Source organism: Pseudophryne corroboree, chromosome 6, assembly GCF_028390025.1.
Source record: "Pseudophryne corroboree isolate aPseCor3 chromosome 6, aPseCor3.hap2, whole genome shotgun sequence".
In the NCBI taxonomy this organism is placed as follows: domain Eukaryota; kingdom Metazoa; phylum Chordata; class Amphibia; order Anura; family Myobatrachidae; genus Pseudophryne; species Pseudophryne corroboree.
The window spans coordinates 3,601,808-3,628,455 of NC_086449.1; the positions used below are offsets into that span (position 1 = coordinate 3,601,808).

Below are 26,648 nucleotides of genomic sequence, written 5' to 3' on the forward strand. Positions count from 1 at the left end.
ACACTGGATATTTATCCATATCCTGATGGTCTTTGCTGAGTGTTATGTCACAGCCACAGCAGCACAACGGCCCATATGAAGACTTTTGAAGAATTTATGTAACAAACATCAATGTATCCTACAAAAACCTACATTCACAGTAACCATACAGGGGTAGAATACACTGTATCTTACACCTATACAGATTTAATATGAGATATAGATAGATATCCCAACATTGTATTCCATCGCCAAGTCCAACTGTATGCCGCCAATGCTATAGCATAAGTGCACCGATTGGCAGCAAATACATATAGTGCTTTGGAGGGAGATGGAGCCCCGGGGCAGTGGGTGGCATGAAAAGGAGTGGGGTGACAATGCAGCTGCAGCGATGCACAATGTAATGTATGTAGAGGTGAACTACATGCATTATAGTGGGCATCGCTGCAGCAGGCAGTGCATAGTACATAGGTGGATGCAGCCACTTCTCAGCCCAAAGGGCATATGGGTGTGTGCCAAGCACTATCTGCACCACGTTAGTTAGTTACGACCCTGCATCATGACCTCATACAGTTGTGACGGGGTGCGTGTAGCCACACACCTCTATGGCCCTGCAGCTGCACTACAGCACAACTCAGCTACTTACAGCACGTGAGAGGACACAACAGCCAGATTCCGGGTCACATGGGTCCACATGCAGGAGTGCACAGTACTGTGTGAGACACCATCCCCCTCTCATGGGCTTATACCTGCAAGGATACAGTATACACATCAATATTGGCATTGTAGGCGACCTCGCATCACACCCTATGTACATATAATATTATCTATACCAGTGATTATATAAACATTACAGGCCTGAGTCGTAGGTGGCCACAGATGGGAAGCTGCATGTGTGCGTCTTTATGCCGATACTGCCACAGGTGCATCCCAGGTGTGCGTCCATTCCTGTGACTGTGCAAGGACTGAGGGATTGGTTCTGATATGCATTCAATGCTGATATTTACAGAGTTGAGCGATTATGTGTCACAGTCACACTGCGCACACGCAAAGGTACCTTAGCCACACAGTGATTTCTTCAACTGATTGAGTCAGTGGCTGTTAGGGGGAGGTAACGGGGAATGATGGCAAAAACGTGGGTGTGCCACAACTATTGTCAGGGCATCTCATCCTACAACTGTGATCATGTATGCAGAAATCATGGTGTCAGAGCCTTAATTCCTGCGGTCATTCTGCGCAACCATAGGGTTACTTACGTGGTCAATTATTGAAGGATTTGTGACCGCCGCTGCTGTGTGTGCGCACAGTTGCTGGGATCAGTGAGGCTGCCCACCGTAATGCCCCTTACACATTATGCCATGCACCGTAATGCCCATTACACATTATGCCATACACCGTTATGCCCCACTCTGTAATGCCCATTACACATTGTCCCACACTGTAATGCCCCTTACACATTATGCCACACACCATAATGCCCCCTACACATTATGCCATACACCATTATGCCCCACTCTGTAATGCCCATTACACATTGTCCCACACTGTAATGCCCCTTACACATTATGCCACACACCATAATGCCCCTTACACATTATGCCATACACCGTTATGCCCCACTCTGTAATGCCCATTACACATTGTCCCACACTGTAATGCCCCTTACACATTATGCCACACACCATAATGCCCCTTATACATTATGCCATATACTGTTATGCCCATTACACATTGTCCCACACTGTAATGCCCGTTACACATTATGCCACACACCATAATGCCCCTTACACATTATGTCATACACCGTTATGCCCCACTCTGTAATGCCCATTACACATTATGTCCCACACTGTAATGCCCATTACACATTATGCCATACACTGTTATGCCCATTACACATTATGTCCCACACTGTAATGCCCATTACACATTATGCCATACACCGTTATGCCATTACACATTGTCCCACACTGTAATGCCCCTTACACATTATGCCACACACCATAATGCCCCTTACACATTATGCCATACACCGTTATGCCCCACTCTGTAATGCCCATTACACATTATGTCCCACACTGTAATGCCCATTACACATTATGCCATACACCGTTATGCCCATTACATATTATGTCCCACACTGTAATGCCCATTACACATTATGCCATACACCGTTATGCCCATTACACATTGTCCCACACTGTAATGCCCCTTACACATTATGCCACACACCATAATGCCCCTTACACATTATGCCATACACCGTTATGTCCCACACTGTAATGCCCATTACACATTATGCCATACACCGTTATGCCCGTTATACATTATGTCCCACACTGTAATGCCCATTACACATTATGCCATACACTGTTATGCCCATTACACATTGTCCCACACTGTAATGCCCATTACACATTATGCCATGCACCGTAATGCCCATTACACATTATGCCACACACCGTAGTGCTCATTAAACATTATACCACACCGTAGCGCCCATTACACATTATGCCACACTTCGTAATGCCCATTACACATTATTCCACACACCATAGTGCCCATTACACATTATGCTACACACTGTAATGCCCATTACACAATATACCACACACCATAAAGCCCATTACACATTATGCCACACACTGTAATGCCCATTACACAATATACCACACATCATAATGCCCCTAACACATTATGCCACACACCGTAATGCCCATTACACAATATACCACACACCATAATGCTTATTACACATTATGCCACACACCATAATGCCCATTGTACATTATTCCATGCACCATAATGCCCATTACACATTATGCCACACACCATAGTGCCCATTACACATTATGCCACACACTTTAATGCCCATTACACAATATACCACACACCATAAAGCCCATTATACATTATGCCACACACCGTAATGCCCATTACACATTATGCCACTCACCATAATGCCCCTTACACATTATGCTACACACCATAATGCCCCTTACATATGTCACACACAGTTATGCCTCTGACACTAGTTTATGCCCCACACACATTGAAGCCCTCTTACAAATGATTCCACACAGTAAGGCTTCTAATTACTTTTAAATTACCTGCTCATTGTTCGGGGTCTTATGTTCATTTTCAAGGGCTTCATGCTCACTGCCAAGGGTTTCAAGCTCTGGCTTCCATGCTCGTTGCCAAGGTTCTCATGGGCTGGTTTCCATGCTCATTGCCAGGGGTCTCCAGCTCATTTCCAGGTGTGTCATGGGAGAAGATGCATTCCTTTATCTTCTCCCGGTGGCACCAGCATTCCCGGCACTTCTGAGTAATGCTACTTGGGCCTTCACTGAAAGACGCTAGAGGTCAGGTAGGACCTCTAGCATCTATCTCCTGCTACGTGGCAGACATTTTTGGAGGGCTTCATTTACATTGGCTGCAGATGGGCACCTGCACAGTCCCGGTCTCTGTTTTCCTCCCTCACTACCACACCCACCCACTTAAAGGAACAAAAATTAGCTGGTGCCGGTGACCCTGCTGACAGGAGGTTCCAGAACAGCGTTCCAGACCGTTCTCCCAGAAAAATAGCCCTGAGTGTATCTATAAAAACAGTATGGCATCTATTTACTAAGCCATGGAGAGAGATAAAGTATCAGCCAATCAGCTACTAACTGCCATATTACAGGCTGTGTTTGGAAAATGAGCTAGGAGCTGGTTGACTGGTACCTTTTCTCTATCCATATTATCTCTGATCCCTGATTGGCTACTGGGATCTCGAGTGACAGCAGTCATGAGGGGTCCTGGCATTCTGGGAAAGGGGTTCCATGTGTAAACATGGAACCACTTTAGTTTGTTGGTTCGGGTTTTCGGTTTATTATTTTTTTAACCATGTGGATTACTTCAGGAATGAAGAGGACCGATCATCACTGGATAATAGGGGAGTATTTTGTTTTTTTCCCACAGGTACCCCTATTGGATTCTACTGGACAAGAGGACGTGATTGGCCGGCATGGGATGTAGGTAAGTATGTATGAGTGAGTAAGTGTGCATGTATGTTTATTAAAGTTTTACTGGCACGGTGTGTGTGTATTATTTTTATTTGGGTATTTATTTTGTTGTAAAACTACAGGTACCAGCGGGCCCATTATTTCCACGCATGCTGGTACTTATGGTTCTCCAAGTACCAGCAAGCAAGAGAGGCTTTCTGGGACTTGTAGTTCCACAACAAAGGACAATAAATATATTTTTTACACTTTGAAAGGCTATAAGCCCCCCATCCACTGCCCAGGGATGGGGGGGACAGCCCCGAGCTTCACCCTTAGCCCTTGGGTGCTTGGGGGGGTGACCCCCTTGATTTAAGGGGTCCCCACTCCCCCAGGGAACCCCGAGCAGGGGTGACTAGTTGGGGGGGGTAATGCTACAGCTGCAGGGACCAGTATAAAAGTGTCCCCCGGCTGTGGCATTATATCTCTAGCTAGTGGAGCCCGGTGCTGGTTTTAAAAATATGGGAGGCCCCTACGTCTTTTGTCCCCTGTATTTTTGGACCCAGGAACGGACAAAGAGCCCAGTGCTGGTTGTCTAAATATGGGGGAACCCTATGCATTTTTATGCCTGTATTTTAAAAACCAGGACCGGCTCAAAGAGCCCAAGGCTAGTTATACATAGGAGGGGGGCCCCACGCAATTTTTTGGGAGGATTTTTTAACTATTTCTATACTGTACACAATGAAGCCCTGCACGGATCACACTGATATGGCCAGTCTTCATTGTGTTAAGTCCGGCAGTGTTTTACTATTCTCTCCCATAATACACTGCCCGACAGCGACATAGATGAACTCGAATTTACAAAACATGGTAGTTTAGTAAATTGGCAAAAGTATGAATCTTAGTAAATATACCCCTAAGGGAGGAACTTTTATCTCTCCCCATTATACTTAGAAAGATAACACTTGGCGCTGTACGTTATAAGCTGGTTGTGCTATTTAGTACTCAAATACAAAATACTGTATAGAGACGCTAAGCACGGGGATTTGCCATCCAGGAACTTAGGGAGGAGCGTTTATATTTCCCCATTATACTTAATACTACGGGATTTGGATGATCACATATCCCTAACATCAATAGACCATACTGTACCTGTAACACGTTCGTTTGCATCTGTATATGCTGTACTATTTGCATCTGTATTGTATATACTGTTATACACTGTATGACGTACTGTAGCATAATGTAGCGCAATGAGACGCACCAGTAAAGTAGTTCTTACGCTGTAGTTCAGTATTGTATTTTAATGGAGACGCGCATTGATGATTTTAAAAAGCGACATCTGGTGGATGATCGCTGGTATTACACTCAAAGGAAACACCAAACACCCTGTGTGCCTCCCTACAACTAGGCACGCCTCCTTGCGCCCAGGCAAGCGGTGTATGCCCGATCGCAACTATCGCCTCAGCCAGCCAAGATAATGGAGGCTCCATCTGTATGAATACTATGTATATATAATGTTCGGTACTTCCTCATCTTTGTGGCCGTAAGGTACTTAACTTACTGTACGTAACTTTCTTAAAAAAATTACTATTTACGCTACTGGGGAGGAGCCATGATCGAACAGGGTACCTGAAATGTACCCTTGTGGGCTTGCGTCGCTTTGCTCGCCACCAGGTTACTGAATGTAGTAGTTAGTGGCTTGTAGTAGTAGAAGAACTATCCCGCTGGCCTAGCTCCTCCCCCTGGTGACGTGGCCCCGGTATATGACACATCTTCCCTAGTCAGTGAAGATACGTAAGTAGCGTAACCAGCGCCTCCAGCCGGGAGCTACAAAGACGAGGAAGTACCTAATATTGGCCCTCATTCCGAGTTGTTCGCTCGCTAGCTGCTTTTAGCAGCATTGCACACGCTATGCCGCCGCCTACTGGGAGTGTATCTTAGCTTATCAGAATTGTGAACGAAAGATTCGCATAATTGCGAATAGAAATTTCTTAGCAGTTTCTGAGTAGCTCGAGACTTACTCCTACACTGCGATCAGTTCAGTCAGTTTCGTTCCTGATTTGATGTCACAAACACACCCAGCGTTCGCCCAGACACTCCCCCGTTTCTCCAGCCACTCCCGCGTTTTTCCCAGAAACGGCAGCGTTTTTCCGCACACACCCATAAAACGGCCATTTTCCGCCCAGAAACACCCACTTCCTGTCAATCACACTCCGATCACCAGAACGATTAAAAATCCTCGTAATGCCGTGAGTAAAATACCTAACTTTTTAGCAAATTTACTTGGCGCAGATGCACTGCGAACATTGCGCATGCGCAGTAAGCGACTAATCGCAATATAGAGAAAATCGTCAACGAGCGAACAACTAGGAATGACCACCATTCTCTATGCCTGTGTCTATATAAACACTACGTATATATATATAATATCCTGCATACCAGCGCATATATGAATACTATGTATATATAATATTTGATATTCCTGTAAATATAGAACAGGTCACCTGAGATCCAGCTCAGCTTATTAAACGCTGCGAGAATGTATGATTCCGTGGTCTCCTACACGAGAAACACCCACAGTAATGCATTTAGCCCGTGCTGGCTACGTTGAATGACAGTGTATGATATGAAGAGCTTGCACTCTATGAGAGGACTCTCACCTGGCTTCCCTGTACGTCTGCTCCCATCTACAACACATCCGTAGTCACTCTCATACACGTCTATAATCACTTCCTGTGTATGGGGAGTGCTCACCTGCCCCACCCCTTACCTGCTGCTGCTGCACACCTGTACTACTGCCCCGCCCCCTGCTGCACTGATTCCCCCAGCCAGCATTGCTGTATACAAGAGGCATTAGGAGAAGCTGCTGGGTATATTATTATACGTCATCCTGACCGGGAATGGATTGCTGCATGTAACAGATGTGATACAGTGCGAAGCTGCCTCCAGGTGACAGACACATCAGCCGCAGTGTCCCACTTATATCAGGTGCCAGTGCGTTATAAGACAGCTGGCTCAGATATAATGTACCAACAGTGACAGTATGCTTCCTCACTTCCCAGCGCTCTGACAGTATGCAGCCGGCCACTACAGGCACCAGTACTAGCCGCTGATCATTTATTGCCATTTTAATTCTATTAATCAGCGTTACTGAGTATCGTCAGCTGCGACATACTATACTACCACTGCGCTACGGCCTGATTCAGAGACGTGCGCAAATGCTTTCGCAGCCGCCATTCAGACGCTGTGCGGAAATATGCAAATGTCGCAGCTGCTGGGACTTAGTACTGAGACACCCAGTAGGCGCCTGAGACCTGCCTGAAGGCGCCTGAGACCAGTCATTTCTGTACAAAGACGCAGAAGTCTGGCGCACATCGGTCAGTAATCGACCTTCGGAGTAACACTATGATCTTGCAGAATGGCGCCGTGGAGCCATGTTAATGGCGTATGGGATGACACACCCGTGAAATGGGCAGTGTTTGATTCGCCGCTCCCCATTACCTCCCAGTAGCGCTCCCTGGCTGTCGCTCACTTTGCAGATAAATCCTCACTACGACCACCGTCACAAGACCGTGGCGGCACTGGCGCCGTGACAAACAATTCTTACATCACGTACAATAACATTGTTAATTACCCATGGAGTGGGAATAGAGCCAGTGGCGAGCGCAGAGAGCCACCGAGACCGCAATGGGCTTCGTTGCACTCGGCCCCAACTACCGGCATTCTGGCGGTTGGGAACATGGCGTCAATATGCTGACTGTCGGTCTCACATACTGGAAACCTTCTACTACAGGGCATATAGGAGGCTGCTAGGCTCCCATAAGACGGGATCCTGGCAGCCGATATACCGACGCCGGGATCCCGAAGGCCGCCGCAAGCCCGGCGTCTAAATACCGATGCTGCTCGGGATACCGGCATCACAATACTGAACGTCCATCCACAGTCCCCAGTGACGGTGCGCTGCTCCATGAGTGGTACGATAGCTACATGACAGCCACCATCTGGATGGCCACACTGCGCTCACATCGGAACTTCTGTGGTGGCTCATCTCCATCTGGGATCCACCACAGAAATCCGAACAGCTCCAAACTTTCCCTATCCAGGGCAGTCAAGCCTGGGTGCTCGGATCTGCCCTGGCTGCCTCGAGCCCGGCCCCAGCCAAACAGGCGAGATCCTGCAATCAGATATGGCGTGTTCTCGGGCGCCAATTTCAAAAGTCAATGGGGCCGACCGCTGATTGAATGAGAGAGTCATCTGTCACGGTTCTAAGCCAATCAGCATGTCCCCATAGACTTTAATGGGGGGAAAGATAGCGGGCCGCCCTGCTCTGACACCGCCGCCCGCACTGCCGACACCACCACCCGCACTACCACCACCACCGCCAGCACTGCCAGAACTCCCCCACTGAGGACACCACCGGCACTCCTGCACTGCCAACACAACCTGCATCCCCGAACTGCTGACTCAGCTGCTACAACCCCCCCACTGAGGACACCGCCGGCACTCCTGCACTGCCAACACAACCTGCACCCCCGAACTGCTGACTCAGCTGCCGCACCTCCGCACTGCCAAAACAACCTGCACCCCCGAACTGCTGACTCAGCCGCCGCAACCTCCCACTGAGGACACCACCAGCAACTCTGCACTGACGACACCACCATCACTGCCGACATTGCCATCACCCCAGCAGTACCGACACCGCCAACAATCCCACAATGAGGACTCTGCCAGCACCCCAGTAGTACTGTACTACTACAGCAGCTGAGTAAGTCCTGGGCTGCGCAGTTTGTACAGCTTGGCTATACATGCGTTCGAACACTTGCACAGCGAAAATACACTAGCTTATGGGCGGCAACTTTTTGCTTTGCTTATAAACATGAATCAGGTCAATTGTCTGAGATGTTATTTTACTTTTTGGGTAAAGGGAAACTCAGTAAAATGTGTGGAGGGTCCCAGCAATGTATGGAACTTCACAACTGCTGAACCGGTTGGGGCAGAGCCTGATATATATACGATTCACCTGTAACGTTTCACAGCCAGCGAGGAGAGAGACGCAGTGAGAGGCAGGTGAGTGCTGGAGAGAGAGGTCCTGTGTGCACACAGCATACTGCAATCACTACCATCCGCCCGGAAACACCGTACTGCAGCACCGCCTGTGATCACCTGACTCATCTGTGGTCATTACTACCTGGCCAGGTACCTGGATGCTGCCGTACAGTGTGACCCTTACTGTAATGGGGTTCAAAGGTATCAAAGAACATCTAACAGAGCCGGGCGGTTGATAGACCTGGCAAATAATGGCTTTGTAATTCTATGTACTATGGGGGTCATTCCGAGTTGATCGCTCGCTAGCTAGTTTTAGCAGCCGTACAAATGCTATGCCGCCGCCCACTGGGCTGTGTTTGCTCTACTTCACCATGCCGTTTGGTTAAGGAATAAATCCTGCTTTTCTTTCATCTACACATGAGTGCTGGCTTGTCTACTTTTTCTGCATCGCTGAAGTGAGTGTTTTCTATTTATTGCTGCCTTGTGCCACCATTTTTTGCTTTATATACATAGGCTTTGAGTGCTGTCGTGATTTCCTATATATATATATATATATATATATATATATATATATATATTACCAGTAAGAAGAAATTCTGCGGCACTCGGAGTCTTTACAGTAGAAAACGTGTATTCACATTAGCATTCCAACCGTTTTCTACAGTAAAGACTCCGAGTGCCGCAGAATTTCTTCTTGCTGGTAATACCTTTATTTTACTGGGGGCACCGGAAAAACTCATTGTCTGAAAGAGGAGTGCCAGTCCAAGTACAAATATATATATATATATATATATTAGTTTATTTATCACCACTTATGTATATAGCACACACATGTTCTGCAGCACAATACAGAGAAAATTTAGCCATTCACATCAGCTCCTACCCCAGTGAGCTTACACTCTATATTCCCTGCCTCGGGGTGTTTTAAGAGAGGAGAGGGTACCATGTGCAATCTCCCACCGGGCCTCTCTCTCTCACCGGCAGCCGAGTCAGTGTGGTCAGTCTGGGTGCTAGTAGACTCTAAATTCTACTGCTAATGTGCAGGAATTTGGGAAAATACTCCGGGAGAGGCGAGTACTACAGACATGGCTGCTGTGCTGGACCCGAGGGTACCGTATGTACCCACTATAAATACACCCCTGTCCCTACCACGAGGGTTCATTTGTGCTGGGAGCCAATGTACCTACCAGGATATTTTTGGATTGTGGCAGGAAACCAGAGCAAACCTATGCAAGTACAGGGAGAATATACAAACTCCACACAGTTAGGGCCACGGTGTGACTAGAACCCATGACTTCACTGCTGGGAGGCTGTAGTGCTAACCACTACACCATCCGTGCCAATAATAAGGGCAAATAGGTGCGGTGCTCTCTGATAGAAAGCTATTATAATAGAACTGGCTAATATTTACAGTACAACCAACTGCAAATCCACGCATCACACTGACACCGAGCTGTGGATGAGGATTCTTATTATTTTCTAGGGTTAGCTTATTACTAAATCCCTTCTGAAGGCAAGGTGGAAATACACGTATTAGACAAGTGATAGCCATATACAGTATAATGCCACAAAAATGCAAAAATCCTGCACTTGGGTCTCAAAAATACAAAGAATAATTATAGTATTAATGGCCATAGCCAGATTAAGGGGGGGATGCAGAGCATACTGTACCCCGGGCCCCCCTTTATCAGGGGGTCCCCCAGCCAGAGCACATTGACATTACTAGATTTCCCTCTTAATCAGCAGCTGAACCAGCAGCCAGAATGTGCACAGGACAGTATGCAGTGAAGGCAGAGACACAGGAATATCATGTTTCCTGAGCTACCGAAAGAGCTTTCCAACCAGAGGAGAGATAGGAGGGTGGAGAGAGCTGTAAGTGACACAGGGATCCCAGCTTTTCCACCTCCCCACCTGGTTGTCTGAATCCTGTATAAACTGTTATGCAACTAAACCATTTAGGTCTAGAGACAGACACACACAGAGAATCCTCCTGAGTCCTGTCCCAGTGTTTAAGTAGTACAGAGGCTGCTGCTTTTCTTGCATGTGACAAGATAAATTATTTTATTTTTCTATGTGTATTATAAAGTTAAGTTGTCTTTGTTACACTACAAGAAAGTGTTATAAAATAGTTGTCTTTCAATTTGTTTAAAACTAATATACACCACTGGTTTAAATTTAATATACACAATCCATACCTCCCACCATGACCTATTCCGGGAGGGACAACATGCTGCAATCACCTGTGTTGAAATACCTTTCTTATCAATTAAATAGTTCAACACAGGTGACGCCAATCATATATTATGTGGGAAGTCCAGGTAGAGAGCATTTTGGGGGTCATTCTGAGTTGATCGCACGCTGCCGATTTTAGCAGCGCAGCGATCAGGTAAAAAATGGTAAACCTGCTCATGCGTATGCACCGCAATACGCACGCGCGTCGTACGGGTACAAACAGCAACGTTGCTGTGCACTGCTTCTAGCGACGATTCCGTTCGTACAGCCGATCGCAAGGAGATTGACAGGAAGAGGGCGTATATGGGTGTCAACTGACCATTTTTTGGGAGTGGTAGGGAAAACGCAGGCGTGTCCAAGTGTTTGCAGTGCGGGTATCTGACGTCCATTCCGGGACCTCAGTTGCTGGAATCATCGCACAGGATAAGTAACTACAGGGCTGGTCTTGTTTTGCACAAAATGTTTTTGTACCGCTCGGCTGCACATGCGATCGCACACTTGCAAAGCTAAAATACACTTCCTCGTGGGCGGCGACAATGCGTTTGCACGGCTGCTAAAAGTGGCTAGCGAGCGAACAACTCAGAATGAGGGCCTTTGTCCCTCCTGGAATGGGACATATTGGGAGGTATACACAATCTAATATACACCCCCCACCCTCCATGAGGGCCCCCCTGTCTTATGTGCCCCGGGCACCCCCAAGGCTTAATCCGGCCCTGTTAATGGCTCTATACTGGGAACTACTGAGGAGGAAAGGGATCTAGGAGTCACTATCTGAGGTGACATAAAGGATAAATATAGTATTAATGGCACTATATTGGGGACTACTGAGGAGGAAAGGGATCTAGGAGTCCCTATCTCAGGTGACATAAAGGATAAATATAGTATTAATGGCGCTATACTGGAAACTACTGAGGAGGAAAGGGATCTAGAAGTCACTATTTCAGGTGACATAAAGGATAAATACAGTATAATGGCACTATACTGGGGACTACTGAGGAGGAAAGGGATCTAGGAGTCACTATCTCAGGTGACATAAAGGATAAATATAGTATTAATGGCACTATACTGGAAACTACTGAGGAGGAAAGGGATCTAGGAGTCACTATCTCAGGTGACATAAAGGATAAATATAGTGTTAATGGCACTATACTGGAAACTACTGAGGAGGAAAGGGATCTAGGAGTCACTATCTCAGGTGACATAAAGGATAAATATAGTATTAATGGCACTATACTGGAAACTACTGAGGAGGAAAGGGATCTAGGAGTCACTATTTCAGGTGACATAAAGGATAAATATAGTATTAATGGCTCTATACTGGAAACTACTGAGGAGGAAAGGGATCTAGGAGTCACTATCTCAGGTGACATAAAGGATAAATATAGTATTAATGGCACTATACTGGGAACTACTGAGGAGGAAAGGATCTAGGAGTCACTATTTCAGGTGACATAAAGGATAAATATAGTATTAATGGCTCTATACTGGAAACTACTGAGGAGGAAAGGGATCTAGGAGTCACTATCTCAGGTGACATAAAGGATAAATATAGTATTAATGGCACTATACTGGGAACTACTGAGGAGGAAAGGATCTAGGAGTCACTATTTCAGGTGACATAAAGGATAAATCTAGTATTAATGGCACAATACTGGGAACTACTGAGGAGGAAAGGGATCTAGGAGTCACTATCTCAGGTGACATAAAGGATAAATATAGTATTAATGGCACTATACTGAAAACTACTGAGGAGGAAAGGGATCTAGGAGTCACTATCTCAGGTGACATAAAGGATATAGTATTAATGGCGCTATACTGGAAACTACTGAGGAGGAAAGGGATCTAGGAGTCACTATATCAGGTGACATAAAGGATAAATATAGTATTAATGGCACTATACTGGGAACTAATGAGGAGGAAAGGGATCTAGGAGTCACTATCTCAGGTAACATAAAGGATAAATATAGTATTAATGGCACTATACTGGGAACTACTGAGGAGGAAAGGGATCTAGGAGTCACTATCTCAGGTGACATAAAGGATAAATATAGTATTAATGACACTATACTGGGAACTACTGAGGAGGAAAGGGATCTAGGAGTCACTATCTCAGGTGACATAAAGGATAAATATAGTATTAATGGCACTATACTAGAAACTACTGAGGAGGAAAGGGATCTAGGAGTCACTATCTCAGGTGACATAAAGGATAAATCTAGTATTAATGGCACTATACTGGGAACTACTGAGGAGGAAAGGGATCTAGGAGTCACTATTTCAGGTGACATAAAGGATAAATATAGTAGTAATGGCACTATACTGGGAACTACTGAGGAGGAAAGGGATCTAGGAGTCACTATCTCAGGTAACATAAAGGATAAATATAGTATTAATGGCACTATACTGGGAACTACTGAGGAGGAAAGGGATCTAGGAGTCACTATCTCAGGTGACATAAAGGATAAATATAGTATTAATGACACTATACTGGGAACTACTGAGGAGGAAAGGATCTAGGAGTCACTATTTCAGGTGACATAAAGGATAAATCTAGTATTAATGGCACTATACTGGGAACTACTGAGGAGGAAAGGGATCTAGGAGTCACTATCTCAGGTGACATAAAGGATAAATATAGTATTAATGGCACTATACTAGAAACTACTGAGGAGGAAAGGGATCTAGGAGTCACTATCTCAGGTGACATAAAGGATAAATCTAGTATTAATGGCACTATACTGGGAACTACTGAGGAGGAAAGGGATCTAGGAGTCACTATTTCAGGTGACATAAAGGATAAATATAGTAGTAATGGCGCTATACTGGGAACTACTGAGGAGGAAAGGGATCTAGGAGTCACTGTCTCAGGTGATATAAAGGATAAATATAGTATTAAAGGCACTATACTGGAAACTACTGAGGAGGAAAGGGATCTAGGAGTCACTATCTCAGGTGACATAAAGGATAAATATAGTATTAATGGCACTATACTGGGAACTACTGAGGAGGAAATGGATCTAGGAGTCACTATATCAGGTGACATAAAGGATAAATATAGCATTAATGGCACTATACTGGGAACTACTGAGGAGGAAAGGGATCTAGGAGTCACTATCTCAGGTAACATAAAGGATAAATATAGTATTAATGGTACTATACTGGAAACTACTGAGGAGGAAAGGGATCTAGGAGTCACTATTTCAGGTGGCATAAACGATAAATATAGTATAATGGCACTATACTGGAAACTACTGAGGAAGAAAGGGATCTAGGAGTCACTATCTCAGGTGACATAAAGGATAACTACAGTATTAATGGCACTATACTGGGAACTACTGGGGAGGAAAGGGATCTAGGAGTCACTATCTCAGGTGACATAAAGGATAAATATAGTATTAATGGCACTATACTGGGAACTACTGAGGAGGAAAGGGATCTAGGAATCACTATCTCAGGTGACATAAAGGATAAATACAGTATTAATGGCACTATACTGGGAACTACTGGGGAGGAAAGGAATCTAGGAGTCACTATCTCAGGTGACATAAAGGATAAATATAGTATTAATGGCGCTATACTGGAAACTACTGAGGAGGAAAGGGATCTAGGAGTCACTATCTCAGGTGACATAAAGGATAAATATAGTATAATGGCACTATACTGGAAACTACTGAGGAGGAAAGGGATCTAGGAGTCACTATTACAGGTGACATAAAGGATAAATATAGTATTAATGGCACTATACTGGGAGCTACTGAGGAGGAAAGGGATCTAGGAGTCACTATTTCAGGTGACATAAAGGATAAATATAGTATTAATGGCGCTATACTGGAAACTACTGAGGAGGAAAGGGATCTAGGAGTCACTATTTCAGGTGACATAAAGGATAAATATAGTATTAATGGCACTATACTGGGGACTACTGAGGAGGAAAGGGATCTAGGAGTCACTATTTCAGGTGACATAAAGGATAAATATAGTATTAATGGCACTATACTGGGAACTACTGAGGAGGAAAGGGATCTAGGAGTCACCATCTCAGGTGACATCAAGGATACATATAGTATTAATAGCTCTATACTGGAAACTACTGAGGAGGAAAGGGATCTAGGAGTCACTATTTCAGGTGACATAAAGGATAAATATAGTATAATGGCAGTATACTGGAAACTACTGAGGAGGAAAGAGATCTAGGAGTCACTATCTCAGGTGACATAAAGGATAAATATAGTATAATGGCAGTATACTGGAAACTACTGAGGAGGAGAGGGATCTAGGAGTCACTATTTCAGGTGACATAAAGGATAAATATAGTATAATGGCACTATACTGGAAACTACTGAGGAGGAAAGAGATCTAGGAGTCACTATTTCAGGTGACATAAAGGATAAATATAGTATAATGGCACTATACTGGGAGCTACTGAGGAGGAAAGGGATCTAGGAGTCACTATTTCAGGTGACATAAAGGATAAATATAGTATTAATGGCACTATACTGGAAACTACTGAGGAGGAAAGGGATCTAGGAGTCACTATTTCAGGTGACATAAAGGATAAATATAGTATTAATGGCACTATACTGGAACTACTGAGGAGGAAAGGGATCTAGGAGTCACTATTTCAGTTGACATAAAGGATAAATATAGTATATTGGCTCTATACTGGAAACTACTGAGGAGGAAAGGGATCTAGGAGTCACTATTTCAGGTGACAAAGGATAAATATAATATTAATGGCACTATACTGGAAACTACTGAGGTTGAAAGGGATCTAGGAGTCACTATTTCAGGTGACATAAAGGATAAATATAGTATAATGGCGCTATACTGGGAACTACTGAGGAGGAAAGGGATCTAGGAGTCACTATCTCAGGTAACATAAAGGATAAATACAGTATAATGGCACTATACTGGAAACTACTGAGGAGGAAAGGGATCTAGGAGTCACTATTTCAGGTGACATAAAGGATAAATATAGTATTAATGGTGCTATACTGGAAACTACTGAGGAGGAAAGGGATCTAGGAGTCACTTTCTCAGGTGACATAAAGGATAAATATAGTATTAATGGCACTATACTGGAACCTACTGAGGAGGAAAGGGATCTAGGAGTCACTATTTCAGGTGACATAAAGGATAAATATAGTATTAATGGCGCTATACTGGAAACTACTGAGGAGGAAAGGGATCTAGCAGTCACTATCTCAGGTGACATAAAGGATAAATCTAGTATTAATGGCGCTATACTGGAAACTACTGAGGAGGAAAGGGATCTAGGAGTCAATATCCCAGGTGACATAAAGGATAAATATAGTATTAATGGCGCTATACTGGAAACTACTGAGGAGGAAAGGGATCTAGGAGTCACTATCTCAGGTGACATAAATGATAAATATAGTATAATGGCGCTATACTGGAAACTACTGAGGAGGAAAGGGATCTAGGAGTCACTATTTCAGGTGACATAAAGGATAAATATAGTATAATGGCGCTATACTGGAAACTACTGAGGAGGAAAGGGATCTAAGAGTCACTATCTCAGGTGACATAAAGGATAAATATAGTATTAATGGCGCTATACTGGAAATTACTGAGGAGGAAAGGGATCTAGGAGTCACTATCTCAGGTGACATAAAGGATAAATATAGTATTAATGGCACTATACTGGAAACTACTGAGGAGGAAAGGGATCTAGGAATCACAATCTCAGGTGACATAAAGGATAAATATAGTATTAATGGCACTACACTGGGAACTACTGAGGAGGAATGGGATCTAGGAGTCACTATTTCAGGTGACATAAAGGATAAATACAGTATTAATGGCACTATACTGGAAACTACTGAGGAGGAAAGAGATCTAGGAGTCACTATTTCAGGTGACATAAAGGATAAATATAGTATAATGGCACTATACTGGGAACTACTGAGGAGGAAAGGGATATAGGAGTCACTATTTCAGGTGACATAAAGGATAAATATAGTATTAATGGCACTATACTGGAAACTACTGAGGAGGAAAGAGATCTAGGAGTCACTATTTCAGGTGACATAAAGGATAAATATAGTATTAATGGCACTATACTGGAACTACTGAGGAGGAAAGGGATCTAGGAGTCACTATTTCAGGTGATATAAAGGATAAATATAGTATTAATGGCACTATACTGGAAACTACTGAGGAGGAAAAGGATCTAGGAGTCACTATTTCAGGTGACATAAAGGATAAATATAGTATTAATGGCGCTATACTGGAAACTACTGAGGAGGAAAGGGATCTAGGAGTCACTATTTCAGGTGACATAAAGGATAAATATAGTATAATGGCGCTATACTGGAAACTACTGAGGAGGAAAGAGATCTAGGAGTCACTATTTCAGGTGACATAAAGGATAAATATAGTATTAATGGGACTATACTGGATACTACTGAGGAGGAAAGGGATCTAGGAGTCACTATTTCAGGTGACATAAAGGATAAATATAGTATTAATGGCTCTATACTGGAACTACTGAGGAGGAAAGGGATCTAGGAGTCACTATCTCAGGTGACGAAAAGGATAAATATAGTATTAGTGGCACTATACTGGGAACTACAGAGGAGGAAAGGGATCTAGGAGTCACTATGTCAGGTGACATAAAGAATAAATATAGTATTAATGGCACTATACTGGGAACTACTGAGGAGGAAAGGGATCTAGGAGTCACTATTTCAGGTGACATAAAGGATAAATATAGTATTAATGGCACTATACTGGAAACTACTGAGGAGGAAAGAGATCTAGGAGTCACTATCTCAGGTGACATAAAGGATAAATATCATATTAATGGCACTATACTGGAAACTACTGAGGAGGAAAGGGATCTAGGAGTCACTATCTCAGGTGACATAAAGGATAAATATAGTATAATGGCACTATACTGGGGACTACTGAGGAGGAAAGGGATCTAGGAGTAACTATTTCAGGTGACATAAAGGATAAATATAGTATTAATGGCACTATACTGGAAACTACTGAGGAGGAAAGGGATCTAGGAGTCACTATCTCAGGTGACATAAAGGATAAATATAGTATAATGGCGCTATACTGGAAACTACTAAGGAGGAAAGGGATCTAGGAGTCACTATTTCAGGTGACATAAAGGATAAATATAGTATTAATGGCGCTATACTGGAAACTACTGAGGAGGAAAGGGATCTAGGAGTCACTATTTCAGGAGACATAAAGGATAAATATAGTATTAATGGCACTATACTGGAAACTACTGAGGAGGAAAGGGATCTAGGAGTCACTATTTCAGGTGACATAAAGGATAAATATAGTATTAATGGCACTATACTGGAAACTACTGAGGAGGAAAGGGATCTAGGAGTGACTATCTCAGGTGACATAAAGGCTAAATATAGTATAATGGCACTATACTGGAAACTACTGAGGAGGAAAGAGATCTAGGAGTCACTATTTCAGGTGACATAAAGGATAAATATAGTATAATGGCGCTATACTGGAAACTACTAAGGAGGAAAGGGATCTAGGAGTCACTATTTCAGGTGACATAAAGGATAAATATAGTATTAATGGCGCTATACTGGAAACTACTGAGGAGGAAAGGGATCTAGGAGTCACTATTTCAGGTGACATAAAGGATAAATATAGTATTAATGGCACTATACTGGAAACTACTGAGGAGGAAAGGGATCTAGGAGTCACTATTTCAGGTGACATAAAGGATAAATATAGTATTAATGGCACTATACTGGGAACTACTGAGGAGGAAAGGGATCTAGGAGTCACTATTTCAGGTGACATAAAGGATAAATATAGTATTAATGGCACTATACTGGAAACTACTGAGGAGGAAAGGGATCTAGGAGTCACTATTTCAGGTGACATAAAGGATAAATATAGTATTAATGGCTCTATACTGGAACTACTGAGGAGGAAAGGGATCTAGGAGTCACTATCTCAGGTGACATAAAGGATAAATATAGTATTAGTGGCACTATACTGGGAACTACAGAAGAGGAAAGGGATCTAGGAGTCACTATGTCAGGTGACATAAAGAATAAATATAGTATTAATGGCACTATACTGGGAACTACTGAGGAGGAAAGGGATCTAGGAGTCACTATTTCAGGTGACATAAAGGATAAATATAGTATTAATGGCACTATACTGGAAACTACTGAGGAGGAAAGAGATCTAGGAGTCACTATCTCAGGTGACATAAAGGATAAATATAGTATTAATGGCACTATACTGGAAACTACTGAGGAGGAAAGGGATCTAGGAGTCACTATCTCAGGTGACATAAAGGATAAATATAGTATAATGGCACTATACTGGGGACTACTGAGGAGCAAAGGGATCTAGGAGTAACTATTTCAGGTGACATAAAGGATAAATATAGTATTAATGGCACTATAATGGAAACTACTGAAGAGGAAAGGGATCTAGGAGTCACTATCTCAGGTGACATAAAGGATAAATATAGTATTAATGGCGCTATACTGGAAACTACTGAGGAGGAAAGGGATCTAGGAGTCATTATTTCAGGTGACATAAAGTATAAATATAGTATAATGGCACTATACTGGAAACTACTGAGGAGGAAAGGGATCTAGGAGTCACTATCTCAGGTGACATAAAGGATAAATATAGTATAATGGCACTATACTGGAAACTACTGAGGAGGAAAGAGATCTAGGAGTCACTATTTCAGGTGACATAAAGGATAAATATAGTATTAATGGCACTATACTGGAAACTACTGAGGAGGAAAGGGATCTAGGAGTCACTATCTCAGGTGACATAAAGGATAAATATAGTATAATGGCACTATACTGGAAACTACTGAGGAGGAAAGAGATCTAGGAGTCTCTATTTCAGGTGACATAAAGGATAAATATAGTATAATGGCGCTATACTGGAAACTACTAAGGAGGAAAGGGATCTAGGAGTCACTATTTCAGGTGACATAAAGGATAAATATAGTATTAATGGCGCTATACTGGAAACTACTGAGGAGGAAAGGGATCTAGGAGTCACTATTTCAGGTGACATAAAGGATAAATATAGTACTAATGGCACTATACTGGAAACTACTGAGGAGGAAAGGGATCTAGGAGTCACTATTTCAGGTGACATAAAGGATAAATATAGTATTAATGGCACTATACTGGGAACTACTGAGGAGGAAAGGGATCTAGGGGTCACTATTTCAGGTGACATAAAGGATAAATTTAGTATTAATGGCACTATACTGGAGACTACTGAGGAGGAAAGGGATCTAAGAGTCACTATCTCAGGTGACATAAAGAATAAATATAGTATTAATGTCACTATACTGGGAACTACTGAGGAGGAAAGGGATCTAGGAGTCACTATTTCAGGTGACATAAAGGATAAATATAGTATTAATGGCACTATACTGGAAACTATTGAGGAGGAAAGGGATCTAGGAGTCACTATTTCAGGTGACATAAAGGATAAATATAGTATTAATGGCGCTATACTGGAAACTACTGAGGAGGAAAGGGATCTAGGAGTCACTATTTCAGGTGACATAAAGGATACATATTGTATAATGGCGCTATACTGGGAACTACTGAGGAGGAAAGGGATCTAGGAGTCACTTTCTCAGGTGACATAAAGGATAAATCTAGTATTAATGGCACTATACTGGAAACTACTGAGGAGGAAAGGGATCTAGGAGTCACTATCTCCGGTGACATAAAGGATAAATATAGTATTAATGCCACTATACTGGAAACTACTGAGGAGGAAAGGGATCTAGGAGTCACTATTTCAGGTGACATAAAGGATAAATATAGTATTAATGGCACTATAATGGAAACTACTAAGGAGGAAAGGGATCTAGGAGTCACTATCTCAGGTGACATAAAGGATAAATATAGTATTAATGGCGCTATACTGGACACTACTGAGGAGGAAAGGGATCTAGAAGTCACTATCTCAGGTGACATAAAGGATAAATATAGTATTAATGGCGCTATACTGGAAACTACTGAGGAGGAAAGGGATCTAGGAGTCAAAATCTCAGGTGACATAAATGATAAATATAGTATTATTGGCACTATACTGGATACTACTGAGGAGGAAAGGGATCTAGAAGTCACTATTTCAGGTGACAGAAAGGATAAATATAGTATAATGGCACTATACTGGAAACTACTGAGGAGGAAAGGGATCTAGGAGTCACTATTTCAGGTGACATAAAGGATAAATTTAGTATTAATGGCACTATACTGGAGACTACTGAGGAGGAAAGGGATCTAAGAGTCACTATCTCAGGTGACATAAAGAATAAATATAGTATTAATGTCACTATACTGGGAACTACTGAGGAGGAAAGGGATCTAGGAGTCACTATTTCAGGTGACATAAAGGATAAATATAGTATTAATGGCGCTATACTGGAAACTATTGAGGAGGAAAGGGATCTAGGAGTCACTATTTCAGGTGACATAAAGGATAAATATAGTATAATGGCGCTATACTGGAAACTACTGAGGAGGAAAGAGATCTAGGAGTCACTATTTCAGGTGACATAAAGGATAAATATAGTATTAATGGGACTATACTGGATACTACTGAGGAGGAAAGGGATCTAGGAGTCACTATTTCAGGTGACATAAAGGATAAATATAGTATTAATGGCTCTATACTGGAACTACTGAGGAGGAAAGGGATCTAGGAGTCACTATCTCAGGTGACGAAAAGGATAAATATAGTATTAGTGGCACTATACTGGGAACTACAGAGGAGGAAAGGGATCTAGGAGTCACTATGTCAGGTGACATAAAGAATAAATATAGTATTAATGGCACTATACTGGGAACTACTGAGGAGGAAAGGGATCTAGGAGTCACTATTTCAGGTGACATAAAGGATAAATATAGTATTAATGGCACTATACTGGAAACTACTGAGGAGGAAAGAGATCTAGGAGTCACTATCTCAGGTGACATAAAGGATAAATATCATATTAATGGCACTATACTGGAAACTACTGAGGAGGAAAGGGATCTAGGAGTCACTATCTCAGGTGACATAAAGGATAAATATAGTATAATGGCACTATACTGGGGACTACTGAGGAGGAAAGGGATCTAGGAGTAACTATTTCAGGTGACATAAAGGATAAATATAGTATTAATGGCACTATACTGGAAACTACTGAGGAGGAAAGGGATCTAGGAGTCACTATCTCAGGTGACATAAAGGATAAATATAGTATAATGGCGCTATACTGGAAACTACTAAGGAGGAAAGGGATCTAGGAGTCACTATTTCAGGTGACATAAAGGATAAATATAGTATTAATGGCGCTATACTGGAAACTACTGAGGAGGAAAGGGATCTAGGAGTCACTATTTCAGGAGACATAAAGGATAAATATAGTATTAATGGCACTATACTGGAAACTACTGAGGAGGAAAGGGATCTAGGAGTCACTATTTCAGGTGACATAAAGGATAAATATAGTATTAATGGCACTATACTGGAAACTACTGAGGAGGAAAGGGATCTAGGAGTGACTATCTCAGGTGACATAAAGGCTAAATATAGTATAATGGCACTATACTGGAAACTACTGAGGAGGAAAGAGATCTAGGAGTCACTATTTCAGGTGACATAAAGGATAAATATAGTATAATGGCGCTATACTGGAAACTACTAAGGAGGAAAGGGATCTAGGAGTCACTATTTCAGGTGACATAAAGGATAAATATAGTATTAATGGCGCTATACTGGAAACTACTGAGGAGGAAAGGGATCTAGGAGTCACTATTTCAGGTGACATAAAGGATAAATATAGTATTAATGGCACTATACTGGAAACTACTGAGGAGGAAAGGGATCTAGGAGTCACTATTTCAGGTGACATAAAGGATAAATATAGTATTAATGGCACTATACTGGGAACTACTGAGGAGGAAAGGGATCTAGGAGTCACTATTTCAGGTGACATAAAGGATAAATATAGTATTAATGGCACTATACTGGAAACTACTGAGGAGGAAAGGGATCTAGGAGTCACTATTTCAGGTGACATAAAGGATAAATATAGTATTAATGGCTCTATACTGGAACTACTGAGGAGGAAAGGGATCTAGGAGTCACTATCTCAGGTGACATAAAGGATAAATATAGTATTAGTGGCACTATACTGGGAACTACAGAAGAGGAAAGGGATCTAGGAGTCACTATGTCAGGTGACATAAAGAATAAATATAGTATTAATGGCACTATACTGGGAACTACTGAGGAGGAAAGGGATCTAGGAGTCACTATTTCAGGTGACATAAAGGATAAATATAGTATTAATGGCACTATACTGGAAACTACTGAGGAGGAAAGAGATCTAGGAGTCACTATCTCAGGTGACATAAAGGATAAATATAGTATTAATGGCACTATACTGGAAACTACTGAGGAGGAAAGGGATCTAGGAGTCACTATCTCAGGTGACATAAAGGATAAATATAGTATAATGGCACTATACTGGGGACTACTGAGGAGCAAAGGGATCTAGGAGTAACTATTTCAGGTGACATAAAGGATAAATATAGTATTAATGGCACTATAATGGAAACTACTGAAGAGGAAAGGGATCTAGGAGTCCCTATCTCAGGTGACATAAAGGATAAATATAGTATTAATGGCGCTATACTGGAAACTACTGAGGAGGAAAGGGATCTAGGAGTCATTATTTCAGGTGACATAAAGTATAAATATAGTATAATGGCACTATACTGGAAACTACTGAGGAGGAAAGGGATCTAGGAGTCACTATCTCAGGTGACATAAAGGATAAATATAGTGTAATGGCACTATACTGGAAACTACTGAGGAGGAAAGAGATCTAGGAGTCACTATTTCAGGTGACATAAAGGATAAATATAGTATTAATGGCACTATACTGGAAACTACTGAGGAGGAAAGGGATCTAGGAGTCACTATCTCAGGTGACATAAAGGATAAATATAGTATAATGGCACTATACTGGAAACTACTGAGGAGGAAAGAGATCTAGGAGTCTCTATTTCAGGTGACATAAAGGATAAATATAGTATAATGGCGCTATACTGGAAACTACTAAGGAGGAAAGGGATCTAGGAGTCACTATTTCAGGTGACATAAAGGATAAATATAGTATTAATGGCGCTATACTGGAAACTACTGAGGAGGAAAGGGATCTAGGAGTCACTATTTCAGGTGACATAAAGGATAAATATAGTACTAATGGCACTATACTGGAAACTACTGAGGAGGAAAGGGATCTAGGAGTCACTATTTCAGGTGACATAAAGGATAAATATAGTATTATGGCACTATACTGGGAACTACTGAGGAGGAAAGGGATCTAGGGGTCACTATTTCAGGTGACATAAAGGATAAATTTAGTATTAATGGCACTATACTGGAGACTACTGAGGAGGAAAGGGATCTAAGAGTCACTATCTCAGGTGACATAAAGAATAAATATAGTATTAATGTCACTATACTGGGAACTACTGAGGAGGAAAGGGATCTAGGAGTCACTATTTCAGGTGACATAAAGGATAAATATAGTATTAATGGCACTATACTGGAAACTATTGAGGAGGAAAGGGATCTAGGAGTCACTATTTCAGGTGACATAAAGGATAAATATAGTATTAATGGCGCTATACTGGAAACTACTGAGGAGGAAAGGGATCTAGGAGTCACTATTTCAGGTGACATAAAGGATACATATTGTATAATGGCGCTATACTGGGAACTACTGAGGAGGAAAGGGATCTAGGAGTCACTTTCTCAGGTGACATAAAGGATAAATCTAGTATTAATGGCACTATACTGGAAACTACTGAGGAGGAAAGGGATCTAGGAGTCACTATCTCCGGTGACATAAAGGATAAATATAGTATTAATGCCACTATACTGGAAACTACTGAGGAGGAAAGGGATCTAGGAGTCACTATTTCAGGTGACATAAAGGATAAATATAGTATTAATGGCACTATAATGGAAACTACTAAGGAGGAAAGGGATCTAGGAGTCACTATCTCAGGTGACATAAAGGATAAATATAGTATTAATGGCGCTATACTGGACACTACTGAGGAGGAAAGGGATCTAGAAGTCACTATCTCAGGTGACATAAAGGATAAATATAGTATTAATGGCGCTATACTGGAAACTACTGAGGAGGAAAGGGATCTAGGAGTCAAAATCTCAGGTGACATAAATGATAAATATAGTATTATTGGCACTATACTGGATACTACTGAGGAGGAAAGGGATCTAGAAGTCACTATTTCAGGTGACAGAAAGGATAAATATAGTATAATGGCACTATACTGGAAACTACTGAGGAGGAAAGGGATCTAGGAGTCACTATTTCAGGTGACATAAAGGATAAATTTAGTATTAATGGCACTATACTGGAGACTACTGAGGAGGAAAGGGATCTAAGAGTCACTATCTCAGGTGACATAAAGAATAAATATAGTATTAATGTCACTATACTGGGAACTACTGAGGAGGAAAGGGATCTAGGAGTCACTATTTCAGGTGACATAAAGGATAAATATAGTATTAATGGCGCTATACTGGAAACTATTGAGGAGGAAAGGGATCTAGGAGTCACTATCTCAGGTGACATAAAGGATAAACATAGTATTAATGGCGCTATACTGGAAACTACTGAGGAGGAAAGGGATCTAGGAGTCAATATCTCAGGTGACATAAATGATAAATATAGTATTAATGGTGCTATACTGGAAACTACTGAGGAGGAAAGGGATCTAGGAGTCACTATCTCAGGTGACATAAAGGATAAATATAGTATAATGGCACTATACTGGAGACTACTGAGGAGGAAAAAGATCTAGGAGTCACTATTTCAGGTGACATAAAGGATAAATATAGTATAATGGCGCTATACTGGAACTACTGAGGAGGAAAGGGATCTAGGAGTCACTATTTCAGGTGACATAAAGGATAAATATAGTATAATGGCACTATACTGGAAACAACTGAGGAGGAAAGGGATCTAAGAGTCACTATTTCAGGTGACATAAAGGATAAATATAGTATAATGGCACTATACTGGAAACTACTGAGGAGGAAAGGGATCTAGGAGTCACTATTTCAGGTGACATAAAGGATAAATACAATATTAATGGCGCTATACTGGAAACTACTGAGGAGGAAAGGGATCTAGGAGTCACTATCTCAGGTGACATAAAGGATAAATATAGTATAATGGCACTATACTGGAAACTACTGAGGAGGAAAGGGATCTAGGAGTCACTATTTCAGGTGACATAAAGGATAAATATAGTATAATGGCACTATACTGGAAACAACTGAGGAGGAAAGGGATCTAGGAGTCAC

At 42.1% G+C, this 26,648-nt stretch overlaps 1 protein-coding gene across 2 annotated transcripts in view; it reads right to left on the bottom strand.

Annotated features, from left to right (window-relative positions):
* LOC134935863 (transmembrane protein 102-like) overlaps positions 1–26,648 on the bottom strand; it is a 139,240-nt gene that overhangs the window by 18,180 nt on the left and 94,412 nt on the right. The window contains exons 1-2 of one of the 2 annotated variants that reach the window (XM_063930692.1): positions 6,623–6,675; positions 626–728 (exon numbers count right to left, since the gene is read on the bottom strand). The gene's annotated coding sequence lies outside the window, so the exon portion shown is untranslated. Of the gene's footprint in view, positions 1–625; positions 729–6,622; positions 6,676–26,648 lie in introns of those variants that run through there. The other variant, XM_063930693.1, reaches the window with a different exon arrangement.